Source organism: Polistes dominula, unplaced genomic scaffold, assembly GCF_049000335.1.
Source record: "Polistes dominula isolate Pdom_NZ unplaced genomic scaffold, Pdom_raw_medaka contig_28, whole genome shotgun sequence".
Taxonomy (NCBI): domain Eukaryota; kingdom Metazoa; phylum Arthropoda; class Insecta; order Hymenoptera; family Vespidae; genus Polistes; species Polistes dominula.
The window spans coordinates 4,855,585-4,869,413 of record NW_028300879.1 but is presented as its reverse complement, the minus strand read 5'-3'; positions in this window follow the sequence as shown (position 1 = coordinate 4,869,413).

Below are 13,829 nucleotides of genomic sequence, written 5' to 3'. Positions count from 1 at the left end.
TAAAAAAAAAAAATATGTAACAGTCGTCACGAAAATAAAAACAGGTGGAAAACATTGATTATTATTATTATAATTATCAATCTTTAATATGTTTCCGAATCTGTCAGTGAAATTAATGAAGGTGTTGAAATACTTCCTATACAATCGTAAAAATTCAATAAATTATCTCTCGAAGTTTCTTTACTTTTTTCTATAGTATTCAATTTCTGTTGAATTTTTCTCTCAAGTATGATCAAATCCTCTGTACATTTTTTTACAGCAAGGTCAACACGTCGATCGAGAGAATCATCGGAACAAACGCTATCCGTGGTCAAATTATAAACATTATTATCATAAAATTGTTCTTGTCGTTCTTTTTGTTTAACAGGAACAACATCAATGTTATTTTCAACGTATAAATATTCGCAAAGGTGAAAATCATTACGTGAATAATCAGTAATCACACCTGAATCAATGGATTCAACCAAAAGATGTTCAGACAATTTTTGTTTCTTCGATGATTCATTGTGCAATTTAATTTTTTCGATTTCGTTGCATTACGTGTCTTTAATTCGATAGACAAATTAATGTTTGTATTGTCACGTGTAACATTAGGTATTGAAAATACTTCTGTCATTTTAGGATAATTAAATGATTTGTTAAAATGCAATTTATCATTTTCATGATCAAATGTCATACTTTCTTGACGATCTAATGGATAATCATAATTATAATCATAATAAATGGTTGAATTCATGCTAGAATGATCTGTTAAAGAATGATCCTTGAAATCATTCGATAATTCAACGTTATTTTTCAACATTGTTAATTTATTGAAATAATTATCATCATTTTCTACCAATGTTGATGATACCAAAGTTAATGATTTTGATGAATAATTATTAGTATTGTTATTAGATATTATTGGCATTGATTTTGATTGTTCTATATTTGTTATTAAATCATTGTTAGAATTCAATGATCTTTCGTAATAGTTGTAATAATAATCATTATTTTTATCGAAAAAATTGTTATCTTCATTATAACAAATATTTTCATTGGAACGTTCATCGATTATTTTATTAGACGATGAATTTATTTCAAAATCTTCATCTATTCTTTTTCTAATATCATCTAATATTCCGTTATCACTGCAATCATCTTCAGATAATGATAAGATTTTTCTCGTTGTTTCTATTGGTGTAAAAAATTCATCGCATTTTGACGTTTGAGAATTTTCTATCGAAGAAAGGTCTTCAAAAAAATAATCTTTTACAAATGGTTGTTCTTTAGGATGATTTTGATGATGATGATGATGATGATGATGATGATGATGATGATGATGATGATGATTTTCATTGTTTAATGTTTCTATATTTGTTATAAATTGTTCGGAGATGAACGTTGAATTGGAAAGTTTTTTCTTATCATTAATCGAACATTCATTTTCATCGAATTTGTTGTCCTCTTCGTACAATAAACTTTGTTGACTTAATGAATAATAAATGGAATCATCAGTTGTAACGTCGGATCGAATTAATTGATTTTTTTCCTTTACAGGTGACAAATGAAATTCAATTGGAATGTTAATAACCGGTGTTGCGGATGTAACAGAGGATGAAAATAAATTGGGCATCCATTTTTTGGTCTCAATTTTGTTTTCTGATAAATTTCTACAAGATAAAAGAAATACAATTAACGTATTAAATATTGCTAAATTTAAACATAAAAAAAGCTTGATTTCTGGTGTGGTAAAAATAAAGAAAATGTTAATCAAAAATCTAGAAATAATTATTTAAAAATTGTATAAGTATTTAACAATATTTTAGGGATTTATTTTATTAATTTTATTATTATTAACGACTCATATAAAAATTGTAAGAGAAAAAATGTTTTAAATAATTATTTATTTATATTTCGAATAAATATAATAAAAATTAATATAAGGAATATAATAAATATAATAAAAATAAATATAATAAAAATTAATATAAACAATATAATAAATACAATAAAAATATCCCGTATCTAGTTAATTTTTACAATAAAAATGTAACGTAATAAAAAACGAAATGGGTGAAAGAATAAAAAAAAAAAAAAAAAAAAGAAAAAAGAATCATTTTACCTGGGTACTAAAAACGAAGAACCTTTTAAATCATTTACAACACATTCTTGATTAATTACATTGTCCGAATCAATTTTTCTTTTATTTTTTTTCATCGATTCGTATAAACCAATAGAATAAATCTTTGGTACCACTGAAACAAGACTTTTCGTGACACTTTGTCCAATAGATTTCGATCGTTCTACTTCAATTTCTTTGTCTTCAACTTTCTGTTTAATTTTGCAAAAATAATTTGTCGTAAATTTGGGAAACCAATTTTTTCTCGTACGAAAACGCGGTACAAATTCGTCATCACGTTGAAAATCATTTTTAATACGATCGATAAATAACGATGCAACTTTTCGTGCAACCTTTTGTGTATTTTTCATCGATGATTCGTTCCAATTTTTATTTTTATTTTTATTTTCCAAAGAATCTTCGGATGAACTTCGAATGTCGTAAATTCTTCGTACAGATTCGTAAATTTTACCTTCAGGTTTGACGATGCGATCTTTCACAAATGCACACATCCTTTTATTATTATTATTATTATTATTATTTTTTTATGCAATCGTGAATTTTATTTTCAACTTGGAAAAACTCGTTTTTCTTCAATTGAGAAAATAATTAAATAAAAATTGGTATTTAATATTAAATTTAAATTTAAATATATTTTATAAATTTATCTTGACAAAAATTAAATATTTTTATAAACATCAGATAAATTGAAATAATTACTTTGTAGTTATTAATAATTTCAATTAATTTTTATCAACTTTCTTTAAATTCTCATGGCATTAAACAATAATATTAAAAATTTATTTTCAAATAATTTACTTTGACGTTTGATAAACTCCTGTCTTTCAGACACATTAAAATAATTTCAAACTTGACGGTATATTTTTTATTCATCGAATAATATTAATGTATAGGTTAACATGATCAACAACGACGGAATTTTATTTTCAATATTATCAAAAATATTTAATCCCGTGATGTTTATTAAAACGTTTATTAAATTCATTAAAATTAATACCTAAATGTATTTTATATTCGAACGCGGAGATTTCGACGCGATTATTATGGAAAAGTAACAACGATTGAAAAAATTCTTTGGGTAGAGTAAAAAAAAAAAAAATTAAACAAATCGAACATGATTAATAAAACGATTATAATCGATGTTAGTTAATTTGTTATTAGCTTCAAATAGAATCAAATGATAATCAATTAATAATTTAATCCTATTCCAAGTATCAATTTCATATTATTAGCATTAGAGTAATTTATTGATATTTGTTTGCTCATTAAACATATTTATATATTTATGAATGTAATATATTTGCAAATTTTTGTTCATTAATTAAATAGTTAAAGTATACATTCGGATAATAAAAAATATAATTAGTAATTTTATTTGTTTATGATTAAAATAATGTTATAATAGTTTCTAAATGAACTTGGTAATTGCAATACTTTAAAATGATATCTAAATAAATATTTATAATATGTTAAATATGTTATAATATGTATAATAGTATAATATGTAATATTAATGTGTTCTAATTAATTAATATGTTGTAATATATATTATTATAATATCTCAAAATATTATCAATTTTCTTTGGTACCAAAATGATAAAATTCTCTGTTCATAACCATTTCAAATGTAATTATTAATTTTTTTTTATTTATTATAAAAACAATACGACAGTTTCTAAATTACCTTGATAGTTGCAGTACCTTTTATCTTAAAATAATAATTTAAAAATAATATTCTAAAATATTATCAATCTTCCTTGATACCAAAATGATAAAATTCCATATCCATAACCATTTCAAATATAATTATTAATAATTATTATTAAACCTAACATACTAAGATTAAGATGACACAAATATTCTTTGAAATATATACACAATTTTTTGCAACACAAAAGAGTTACTATCAATGATACCACATGTTACATGAGTTGCAATCAGAGTTCCATTACTTCTCAACCGAATAACTGAGGATGAAGAAGACCTGACCAGACCAGACCAGACCAAAGTAGAACAGAATAGAACAGAACAGAAGAGATGAGAGATAGCATGAGACAGGTAGTCGCTAATGGGAAGCTATGAAATTCTGTCTATGAAATCGCGTACGGGTTTTCCCCTCTACGATGGGGAACGATGTTAAGTCATGTGTAACGGAATGCATGATCGCATAGCGAAGGCAGTTAGTCTAGGCATCCAATATACGTCACCTATACACCTACCTTCCTACCTATCTAAAACTTCTATATTGTTATATTATCTTCCGATGTACTCTCTCTCTCTCTCTCTCATTTACCCTCTTAATAATTTCATTCGAGTTGACCTTGTCATCTATTATAATGTCACTTTTACTTTCTCACTTTCTCACACACACATACACATATTTTCCTTCTCTCATTCTTTTTTTTTCCAAGTGGAAAATTGAAATTGAAATTGGTAAAAGTAAAAAGGGTGAACAAGAGTTTTCAAAATGATATGTTCAAGTGTTAGGGGTGTGTTCATGTATGATTTTCGTCAACACTTGTTGCACAAATCTTTAAAGTTACTAAAATTATCCAAATTTCAATTATTTACTAGATTTTTACTACTCATTTTACTTTTAATAAATTTAATATCAATTTCACCTTATCTGGTAATGTTTATTGATCAACATCTTAAAAATATCATTTCTTTTAAATATAATTAGCAAAAATATATATATATATATATATATATATATATATATATTTTTTTTTTATTGACAATTAAAATTAAAATTTTATGTTTTGTTTTATTTTTTTAATTTCGAGATAGGAACGTTAAAAAAGCAAAAAAAAAAGAAAAAACGAAATATTTGTAATTCGCGAGGCGCGAGTATAACAGTTAAAAGGGTTGTGTGTTATTTTCGCATTTGCGCTATTAAAAACCTGGCCTATTTGCATATTGTATTATTTCTTAGAAGTCACGGGACATGGAAAATACGAAAAAAGAGTTTACCCCACGTGCTAGATATCTTCGATGTGTGCCGCCGGTTAACCTAACGTCTCCTGCACGCAGTAATTATACTTATATTCCTCTTTCTTTCTTTCTTTCAAATACGCATATAAACTCGACCACATTATATAGCACATACACACACACACACACCATACATACCCATCCACATACATGCATAACCATCCACATAAACACATAAATACCACATATACGTATTACATACAATACATACAAACACACAATGCATACATATACATACACACAAGTACCACATATAGGTATAACATACACTAACACATATGTTAACATATATACGCAGGTATAGGTGTGTAAATAGAGAATTACATATGAATAATACGTAAACGAAAAATAAAGGGTGCAATCGAGCGTGCGTCTAAATGGACCGATTCTAGTATGACCTATGAGCGATAAAATTATTAACGTAAATGCCATAGTGCGACGCGCACGCGTTCCACACCCCCTCCACCCATTTACCCCCTGTTTTCTCCACCCTTTTTCCAAGAGAGAAGAGATCGGATTCGATTAGGGCAAATCGAGGACTCACGCGGTTGAAGCAAGCAAGCGTTTTCTTTTTGCATATCGTCGAACGTTGATTTTTAAACGTTTCTACCAACCTTCCCTTAAACCCGCCCACCACCATCACTACCATCACTACCATCACCCTTTTTTTTAACTTTTCCAACCTTTCCGTTGGTTTTTTTTTTCCACGTCCTACCGCATTTCCTACTTCTACTTATCGGATTTTTTTTTTAATATTTTTTCTTTTTCTTTTCTTTCTCTGACAAACTCGAGAAAACGTAGACGTTTCTAGTAGCCTTCTTTTTTTTCTTCTTTCTATTCTCTTTTACTGTTTCTCTCTCTCTCTCTCTCTATCTCTCTATCTCTCTCATACTCACTCTCTTAATTTTCTTCGTCGAGGACACGAGCCTTTTCAAGTGGAATTCATTTGCATACGTCTCGGTTAGCATCAGCCGACCCTTGGCACGTAACGCGTGCATTCTTTGACTCTACCTTACGACTTAAGTGCTGATACTACTTTTTTCATACACCATTTTCTTTTTCTTTACATTACTTTTTTTTTTATTTACCTTCTTTTCCTTCTTCTTTTTTCAAAAGTTTCAACCGAAGAAATGAGTAATAAACATTTGTGATTAATCTCAAGAGTTTCAATATTTTTTGTTCCAATATAAATATTCTAAATTTAAAGGATTACAATTAACAAATAGAATTTAAAAAGAAAGAAGAAAATAGAAACAAATTCGTATTATATATATTTTTTCTAGTTTTCATTTTATTTTTTATTCTATTTTTCATCAATCAAAGTTAAATTTATAAGTGGTAAACATTCTAAGTCTAATTTGTAAAACTACGGTTTAAATAATGTTTAAATAACATATTATTTTACAATAATATTTTTTTATATTTAATTTAATTTTATTTTAATATATTTTTTTTATTAATTTTAAATAATATTTTTTTTATCATAATATTATGTAATATAATATAATATTTTCTATAATAATATACTATAATTAATATTTTTTATTTTAATATATGATATTAATTTATAATAACACATTCTTTATAACATATATATATAATTAATAATATATATAAATTAATTTAATATATATATTAAATTATATATTAAAAAATAAAAATATATATATATATATTTTTTTTATTTTATTTAAATTTTCGATAAAGATTATAATGAACGTAGGAAAGTTATAAGAATGAAAATCCCACGTGAATGAAAATGTTATCTTAACGAATACACGTGAGTGGCCACTACATCTCACGTAGGAAGAGAATTTTTTGAGCAGAAGGTAAGCGTACATATACACACATACACACACACATATATATATATATACGTACAAGTAAACACACTCTTACTATGGTACTTTACAATGGACGGAGATTGCTATGGAGTTTAGTTCATTCTATGGGAGCCAACGGACACCCCTGTCTACACGAATATTCCTACACCATACTTCTAAAGCTTTACACAGAGGGGTGACCGTTCACGATTAGTTTTACTTATCTATTTCTCTTTCTTCTTTTTTTTTTTTTTCTATCAACACACCCTCGACGGTCCATTATAAGTTCACGTTTTGATTAAAAAAAAAAAAAAAAAAAATCTGTGCGGGCGAATTTAATCTATTATTTATTACTGAATAACAAACGTGAGAAAACGTGTGTGATTTCGAATATAATTATAAATAAAAGATAATATTATCTACTTTTAAAATAATTATTTTCTTGATTTGACTAGCTATTCTTTCTTTCTTTCTTTCTACTTTTTTTTTCGTTTTTTTTTTTCTTTTTCCCTCCCTTTCACCCACCTGACTACTTTTCCGTTCTACGTTCTAACGTTCGGCACAAAGCACGATTAGTAATTATTACTGTGTAATTATCCGACATTAGACAGACGCGTCTATTTCTCTTACTTTTTCTCTTACTCTCTTACTCTCTTACTCTCTCTTTCTCTTATGTTAGCGTATGTAATCTGCATGCGAGGGCGGAATACATTATTCGCGCTTACACTTCTCATTCGCGCTACCGTAATTCGAGTCACGACTTCGATGAACGACGTGGATAAGGGCCTTCAATCGTACTAGTATTAGTAATAGTAATATTAGTAACAGTATTAGTAGTAGTACAAAGTATAAAGCTCTGACTGGAGTTGAAGTACGATGGAAAAAAAAATTTTTATTATTTTTTAAAAATAAATCAGCAAAATAGAAAAACAAAATAACACACACACAAATTTCCAAGGGCTCAATTGTACCTGTATTAGTAATAGTAATAGTAGTAGTACAAAATACAAAGCTTTGAGTGAAGTTGAAGTACAGTGTAAAAAGAAAATTACAATAAAACAAAAAAAAATAACACAAAACAAAAAGATTTGTTATCTGAAGAGCATTTTGATTTATCGGTCAGAATAAAAGAATGTCATCTAAAGGGAGTAGTGGGGTGATGTGAGGTGTACGGGATAGTTTTAGGGGGTAAGGGTTTTTTGGTTAGTTCCCTTTTGATATGAAGGATACGAAGGATACTCGGATCTATTGTTTTTAAGCAAGGTTCGTTCAAGCATCAAGACACAAAGATCTCGTTGAAGTTCCCATAGAGTCAGCAGTAGCAGCAGCGGCAGCAACACAACCTACCCGAGTTCCTGTGGGAACTTACGGTGGGTACTTTTCGAAGAGATGCACACTGCCACAACCAATTCCTGTGGGAAATAACTTGGCCTGGCCCCGTGTCGGATCTCACTGTACCGGATAGATGATCGTTTCACGTTCAACTAGTGTACAAGTGGAGGTGGGGGCGGGGACAGGGTAGGGAGAGGTAGGGTTTGTTCTTAGATTGGTATAGGTTTGTATGTGTGTACGTGTGCAACTTGTTCATTCATTATGTCTTTCTTCGCCTATTCGTTTTCATGGCGTGCAAATTGGTTTACACATGGTTGTTGCACCCTGTGCATGTGTGTGTATGTCTTCGTGCTTTTATTCACGAAATGGATAAACGAATTGTCGACGCGTGCACTCGTCATTCACGATTATGCTCTTTACTCGAACGTAGGGTTTTTTTTTTTTAATTAAATGTCATGTTTCAGATGATTTCTAATCGACGAGTTTCTAACACTCCCATCCCCATCACGTGTCTTAAATGTTCTGCCCATTTTTTTTATACGTCAGAGTTCGTATATGTATATGTGGTTAGTAAATGTTGTAAAAATATTATTAAATTTTTATTAAATCATAATTAGTATCCATGTATTATTCTTAAACTAATGAAATTGTAAGATTCTGTACATGTGTGTATGTGTGTTTTAATAATTATTTAAATAATATCAAATCACGATTTTTGATAATTAATTATTCATTATGATGAAAAATAATGATAGTATTTGTTAAAAATAAATTCGTAGAAAAGTATTTGCAACAACATGATATTTGATATTATGATTTAGAAGCCCATTTTTTGAAAATTAGATTATAACCTTCGATACCGAGAAAACAAGAGTGGCACGCGACCGTGTCAAAGCAGACCATCAACGATATTACATTATCATACTAGTCGGAACACTATAAAACCACAGCGAACCCCTTTTTTCTCTCGAGTGACTAAACCCTTCCTACTTCTTTTTCTTCTCATCATTTTCCTCCTACTCTTCATCCCTTGGGTCTATTTCACGGCTCGTGTATGTACTGTAGTTATTGTTGCACTTTGTGATACTTTAAATAAGATCGATGTTTAATCATTTCTTTGTTTATTTTTTGAATCATTGTATTATTTTGATCATATATTTCTATTAGATGAATATTTAACATCTTGTATTATAGTTGTATTAATATTTTATAATATTTGGTAACACCCACCACCACCACCATCACCACCACCACCCTTGGTGTCATAAATAAATCTTTAGGACTACAGAATATTATTTTGATAATTTATATTTAATATATAATTATAAAATATATATATATATATATATATATATATATATATATATATAAAAATAATATATAATATATAATATATTTAAAATATACTATAATTATATACATTTATTAGAATATATTAATAATTTATATTTATTTTATTTTATATTATATTATTATATTTATTAATTTTATAAAAATATTAATAATTATATTTATATATTTATATATACTAAAATACTATAATTACCTAATTAATTACTAAACGTATCGAGATTTATTATATGTATATAAACCTATTCCCATATTCCTAATATTTTCATCTATTATAGAATGAAATTTTACCCAATTGAATATTTTTTTATTTACAAATGAATACAATGCACATTTTACAATTACTTTCTTTTACAAATTACCACACATTCTTACGAATTACAGGAAACGGTCATTTGACCGGTCATGGTAAATTTAAACGTTAAACTGTGAACGAAGTAAAAGATGACGATGGTGGTATTCGTTGAGCACGAGTGTAGTATTTTGCTTTATACTCACGCGATTTTGGCACGATGGGAACGTTGAGATGACGAAAGGGACAGAAGGGAGTAGGAAAAGGGGGGGGGGGCACATAATAGCCAAGGGGGAAAAAATAGAAAATTCGCGATCTCGAACGTACGCGTGCTAGTCACGTGTTACCTCGGTAACACCAATTCAACTTTCTAGTCTAATCTCGATCCAACATCCAAGAGAATTATTTACTTCTCTCACATTTTATTCTTTTCCCTTATTTTTCTTATTTTTCTTTTTTTTTACAATCACTGATCTTTATTTTTTACAATTCAACAAAATATTCTTCTTATTTGTTCAAATTATTGGATAACAATTTCAGACACTTTCAATGAAATGCAAGGTTTTTCGTTGTTCAGTTATCATTTTATTCTTGTATTCTTCTCCCCTTTTTTTCTATATTTTATTCTTTTTCCTCGTTCGATAAAACGTGTGATATATTTTTTTTAATCGTCAAACTCTTTCCGAACGGTTTATTTTTTTGGTCCGATTTTTCCTCCTAGCAATGATGAGATACGAGAGAAAATCAACAAGCAGCTTCCTGCCATCAAAGGGAAATAACCCTGGCCCTAGCGTTATGCGTTTCTAATGCGTGTGCGAAAAGGGTTGGAGTTTAAGGGTTGGTTCGTTGCTTTTGCATAGACGACTTACGCACGAGTATCTATCAATGTTGCTATATATACATGCATGTATTGGTCAAAAAATTTATCTACAAGTTACATTTTTTAATAATGTTATATATAATATATAATATATAAAATATAATATATAATATAAATTAGTAATATATATAATAATATAATATTTAATATTTATAAATATATTTTAATTTTTTTTATATATATTAAATATATTTTAATTTAATTTATAAATATATTAATAATATATTATATATTTTATATATTAATATTTTTATATAATTATATTTATTATATAATATTATATATTTTTTGTTATTTAATTTTATAATATATTTATGAATTGATTATATGTTAAAATTACTAGATTGTAATATAATATGTTAATTACAATTGAAATGACTATAAAAATAATGATCACTAAATTACAGAAAAAATTGTTCCCTTACTTAAAACCTTAACAAGTATTCTCCCATTTTACCTATCTACCTACTTTACTGGTTGTACCTTTTGGTATTGCACCCCTATCGTGTAAACAGGGATAGGGTTACCCGAATTTACAGAAGGAACAAAAAAAAAGTAGAGACACACCACAGTACATACTTTTCTTCCTCTTTTTCTCAATCTACCCATGATACTCGGGTACCCAACTCTTCTTTTCCAGTTATTTGGGGAACCTACGGGTATTTGATTCGAATTGGACCATGGCTTTTGCTACTGGTGGATCCACCGATTCGTACGATGATACCGAGGGTTAATTAAAAAGGGGCCAAGCACGATTTGATTAAGCTTCTCTACAGTTCGAACTCGGACTTGAACTCGATTAAACAACCACCTTTCACCTTTCATCCCCCTCACCTTCCTCATCTCAATCTTTCTCTTTCTCTTTTTATCTTTAGTTTGATAAATTCAGATCAATATTGTCACACTCATTTTTTTTTTTCAGAATTAAGAATTTTTCTATGTATGATCACCTTATTTTTTTTTCTTTTTTAGCAAAGTATTTTTTATTCCCATAGCTCTAAAAGTGGGGGCAGAAGTGGAGGTTGGGGTTGGTGACAAAAAAGTAAATGAAAATGAAGAGCGTTGACAAAAAAAAATGTCAAAGTCGAATTTGCGGGATACTGACACGCGACCAACTTTAGTAGAATTCTTGACAATGGTTTACGTACGAGCAAAAGGGACTCTCCACCATCTCTTCTTCTTCTGCATCTAAAGGGCGTGGAAGAGAAGAAGAGGAAGGGAAGTGAAATCGAGAGGTCACGTGGCATTCTAATGCAAAAATTCTCCAGTGCATATTTTCCTGTTGTTAAACTACCAACGAACCAATAAACTGTTCTCTCACAACATTTTATTATTATTATATAAAATTATTTTATATAAAATATATTCGAAAATGATATCTTTTTTTTTACATCATTCTATTGCAGAAATGTATATGAGTTTTGATGCAAATAAAAAAGAAATTTAAAAAATATTATATGTCTCACGTGAGAATGAATTTTGCGTAAAAAACGGAAACAAGAAAGACGAGCCGGGGATTAGGCGTACTCAACAAAAGTCTCTAGAGAGGTTGTTGTTCATAGGGGGTGGGGGTGAGGGTTGGGATGTGTATTATATACTTACGCACGCGATATGCGTTCCTTGCAATTGTTCTTTCACATGCATACCTATACACGTACAATCACCCCAACCCAATATACGCTTACAACCAATACAATAGTTGATACTCTTACGCAGGGAACGTACGCATGTGAACGTTAAAGTACCTAGGGCACGTAGGCACGTAGGGACAAAGTACAGGTAATACGTACACTTGGTTAGGTGTGGGTGGTGGTGATGAAGGAACACGATGGTTCGCCAACGCCGAAGGGTGAAGATAACGCGACGATAAAATAGGTGGTACCTGCCCTGACCGTCGCGACTGTAAGTCGTGAGTCATCGTTAGAATTTGAAAAAGAAGGAAATGAAGGGGATGAAGGAGGAGGTTGGGTCAGGGAGACTCTTTTGCAACCTTATTAGTTACGATAAGATTGTTAAGGGAGTAGGGGATTGCTAACAAACAACAATTAAGTAATTAACATCGATTTCATTTGTCCATTTACCAATAATTTACCAATTTTTCAAAAATTATCAATAATTTCGATGCAACAAAATAAAAAATAATAATTGAAAACTATGATAAATGAATTGTCGAGTTTTTTTGTCCTATTTTTAGTAGTGAGAGAGAATAAAGATTTTTGTTTAGTGTACCTACGTATTAATTAAATATACGTAAACATATACCTAATAATTTCGTATAATAAAACATATAAAATACTATGAGAAACTATGATAAGTAATTTAAATTTCTACCAGTAAAAATATAGGATAGTTTATTAAAAAATCGTCGCACACTGAGCAATTACGTGACGGCACGTGTCTGATTTATTCTCTTTCTCTCTCTCTTTCAACGATCTGACTGACTGACTGAGCAAGCAAACGAATGAGTGAGTAAGAGAAAAAGAGAGAGAGAGGACTCCTACTACGTGCGTGTCGGTCTGCGTGTAAACACGAGGAGCTCCGGTAATGGGACAGCTGGCTTTATGGTGGTCGTCGTTGGTTGCATGCGATCGATTAAGTCGCTGTCGTAACGTTGGGGTTTGTCTAACGCTTCTTCTAGAAATAAAGTTGCTACTTCATATTTCTTTTTTTCTACAAATGACTCTTTTCGAACTACTTTACTTTCGAAAATTTCTTCAAGGCTAAACACTTTGCTAACTATCATCGTTGTTCTAATTTTCTTCCATCTATCTGATAAATCTATTATTATCATAATCTTCTAATCAATTCGACGAATAATAATCAAATTTACTTCGATCAGAAATATCGAGGCTGAAAAGGGGCTAGGGGGTTAGGTGAGGGATAGAAATTGAAGATTAGATTTCAAATCGTACAAATGTAATAGATAATTATTTAACGATAGACTATACTTCTCTTACCAATCCATCCCATCCATCAAATCCATCAAATTCTCATCAATCTATCTCGATAGAAGATAGAAAATCCTGGTAGAATAAA